This window comes from Nicotiana attenuata, unplaced genomic scaffold (genome assembly GCF_001879085.1).
Source record: "Nicotiana attenuata strain UT unplaced genomic scaffold, NIATTr2, whole genome shotgun sequence".
Classification (NCBI taxonomy): Eukaryota; Viridiplantae; Streptophyta; class Magnoliopsida; order Solanales; family Solanaceae; genus Nicotiana; species Nicotiana attenuata.
The window spans coordinates 759398-763194 of NW_017670410.1; positions in this window are offsets into that span (position 1 = coordinate 759398).

The window sequence follows — 3797 nt, forward strand, 5'->3', positions numbered from 1 at the left end:
TTTTTCTCTTTCAATAACTTTGATTTCAAAGCATCCGCCATCATGGCCAGTCGGGATTGACTTGATGCACCCGCTAAGGCTGGGTACTTTTCTTTAGCTTTTGTTAAGGAGAGCCCTGTAAAGCCAGTCTTGCCACCTTTTCTTTGTAATAGTTTCAGAATCAGCGTTAGACCGAAAGGGATTCAAGGAAAAAGTAAGCAAGAAGATGAATTAAAGAGAAGCGTCCCTTTTGGGGAAAGAGAAGGACTTATCTGGGGGTGCATGCAAGCTTCAAATAAACATGACATGCTTCTTGGACTGGATGCCCGACCCGCACAAACTTTCCAACTTCTCGTAAACTCATTGACCCGTGTCTCAAAACCAGGGAACCTTGCCAGGACTCTTTCAGTGGTGGGAGATATCTTCTGTTCGGCCGACGGCGCCCTTTGCGAGTTTTTGCCAATCGACCTCTCTCATTTCTCTTCTCACCGTCGCCCGATAGTGCTCTTTACGAGTTTTCACTAAGCGGACTCTCTCATTTTCAATTTCTCTACTCACCGTCGCCTTATGGTGCCCGTAGGTTTTCACCGATAAGACTCTCTCATTTTATTTCTCTCAATTTAATTGCAAAAGATTCCAACAATGATGTTTTCAATTCCCACGCCTTTGCCAATTGATCGGAAGGACTTGGACAAGGTTTTTGGTAAAAAGAATCTTGGATGGAATTTACAACTTCGGAACACTTTTGGTGGGCTCATTGTCGAGCCATTGTATCATCTGCCCCAGTTTCATTTTTTGGGGGAATTGGGATTTTTGTTTTGGTGTGACTGAACCCGAGAGAGAGGCTGCCTACGTATCCTTTCGGAATCAAGTCAGACATAGTTCAGGAAAAAAATCATATTTTCTTTTCTTTTCTTTTTTTTTTTCATATATTTTTTTTCTTTTTTCTTCTTTTTTTTTCTTTCTCTTTTTTTTCTCTTTCTTTTTCTTTTTTTCTTTCTTTGTCTTTTTCTTTTTTTTTTCAATAATACTTTCGGGTTCCAAAGAGGTAATCAAGGAAGGGTAACTGGCTCAAAGGGTTTGCGAAAGATTGATAGTGTTTGGATAGCGGGAATGAAAGCCTTTCGTCATCTCAATTGAACAAGGTCATCACCGCAGAGAATCTAGACATAGTACCTTTTTACTGCATCCGCATTCACAGCTGCTTCGGGATCATTGCCTTCGATGTCTCCCAGATACAATGCTCCTCTCGGCAATATCTTTCGGTGAGGGAGCAAATTTTCCTTTGGCTTCCTGGTGATGAGGGAGAATGCATCTTAACACGAGTATTCCCACTTCAAAATTCCTGGGTCGTACTTTCTTGTTATAAGCGCGGGCCATTCTTTGTTGGTTGTGACAAACCGCGGCCATCCGCTTTTCATCAATTAAAGACAACTATTCCAGACGAGTCTTGACCCATTCACTATCCTCAATTTCTACTTCAACGATGATCCGGAGAGAAGGGATTTCTACCTCTGCGGGTATAACAGCCTCGGTTCCATAGATCAAAAGGTATGTGGTAGCTCCTACCGATGTTCACACTGTGGTGAGATATCCCAGTAATGCAAAAGGCAACTTTTCATGCCACTGTCTGGAGCTCTGAATCATCTTTCTCAAAATCTTTTTGATGTTCTTGTTTGCTGCTTCAACGGCACCATTGGCTTTGGGCCGGTAGGGAGTGGAGTTGTGGAGACCCGACCCGTCGTCTTATGTGTTATTGCTCCATCCCCCATTTCATGCTTCTTCATGTTTCGTTATCGGTATGTGGTGTGTTAGAGTTGATTTGGATTGGTTTTGATAGGAAATGAGACACTTAGTCTCTTTAAGGAAAGCTTAAGTTGGAAAAGTCAACCGAATGTTGACTATTGAGTTAGAGGGCACGGATGTGATTTCCAGTGATTCGATTAGCTTCGGGGGATGATTTGTGACTTAGGAGTGCGATTGGATTTGATTTTGGAGGTCCGGTGTAGAATTAGGCTTGAATTGGCGAAGTTAGTATTTTGGCGAATTCCGGTTGATAGGTGAGATTTTGATCCGAGGGTCAGAATGGAATTCCGAGAGTTGTTGTAGCTTCGATATGTGATTTGTGATGTGTGTGCAAAATTTCAGGTCATTCGGACACCGTTTGGTTGGGTTTTTGATCGAATGCGGGTTTCGGAAGTTTTAAAAGAACTTAGGCTTGAATCTGATGAGAATTGATGATTTTAGTGTTGTTTGATATGTTGTGATGATTGGAACAAGTTTGGATAATGTTTTAAGACATGTTGGTGCTTTTGGTTGAGGTCCCGGGGGGCCTCGGGGTAATTTCGGATGGCTAGCGGGATGAAATTTGGATTTGGAGACTTCAAATGTTGCTGATATCTGGTATTCTCGCTTCTGCGAGTCTTGGACCGCAGAAGCGGACCCGCTTAAGCGATGGGTTGACCGCACAAGCGGTGAGGAGGCCTGGGTGCCTGGTTCCGCAGAAGCGTAGGTGTAGCCGCAAAAGCGGAATCGCTTATGCGATGTTGTGACCGCAGAAGCAGTTTGGTTCGAGAGTGGGATTTCCGCATAAGCGGAAGGAATAACGCGGAAGCGGTCCCGCAGAAGCGGGATCGGGACCGCATAAGCGAAAGTGCTGGGCTGATTATTAAATATTTCCTCCGCGAGCTAGGTATTATTTTCCTCCATTGTTGAGCATCTTACGAGCTTTTTGGTAGAGATTGAAGAGGATTTTGACGAGAATTGATTGGAGGTAAGTTTCGTGACCTAGAAACGTCATTTTATTGAAGAATCAACCTTTAATTCATGGAAATTGGAGTAAAAAAAATGGAAGAGCTAGGGCTTGAGTTTTTATATTTTCAAATTGGGATTTGATAGGTCATTTGAGCTCGGATTTGGGAGTTCTTGGTACGGACTCGTGACGAGACGAGGAATCCGCTAATATAAGTTTCATAATTTTTCGAGAAGCGGGCCCGGGGCTCGGGTTTTGCTAGTTTCGAGATTTTTGCTATATTTTGATTGTTTTCGATTGGGTATTGTTCCCTTGGCTTAGTATGACGTATTCGCTCTGATTTTGGTTAGATTCGACGCGCGTGGAGGCCGATTTGAGGGGCAAAGGCGTCGCGGGCTGGAGACTTCGCCGGTTCGAGGTGAGTAATGATTGTAAATGATATCCTGAGGGTTTGAAACCCCGGATTTTGCACCCATAGTGCTATATTGAGGTGACTTGCACGCCGGATAGAGAGCGTGGGGTAGAGCACCGTTGGGGATTATGACTTGGTCCGTCCCGGTTGTTGATTTTACCGCGTATTTCGCTATGACTTATTGTTGTTTTTCACTATGACTTGGGCTTATTGCCATATTTGGGACTTATTGCCGACTGTTTGAACTCCCTATGAGCTATCATCACTGCTTTTCCTCACTATTTGAAATATTATTTGAACTTAGTCCATTGTCATTACACTGTTTCATGAACTCAGCTATATTTTTACTCAACCTTGAGTTTTAACTGATATTTGAACTACTGTTTGAGCTGAGCATTATTGTTTCTTTACTAATGCCCGAGGGGCTTATGATTGTTCTTGGACTGATTGAGGCCGAGGGCCATATGTGAGGATATGCTGAGTGATGTGAGGAGGCTTTCAGGCCTCGAGTGTATTGTGAGGAGGCTTTCAGGCCTCGAGTGTAATGTGAGAAGGCTTTCAGGCCTCATGTTGATATGTACAGGCTTTCAGGCCTTATGATGATATAGCGCTTGGGCTGTAGGAGCCCCTCCAGAGTCTGCACACCCACAGTGA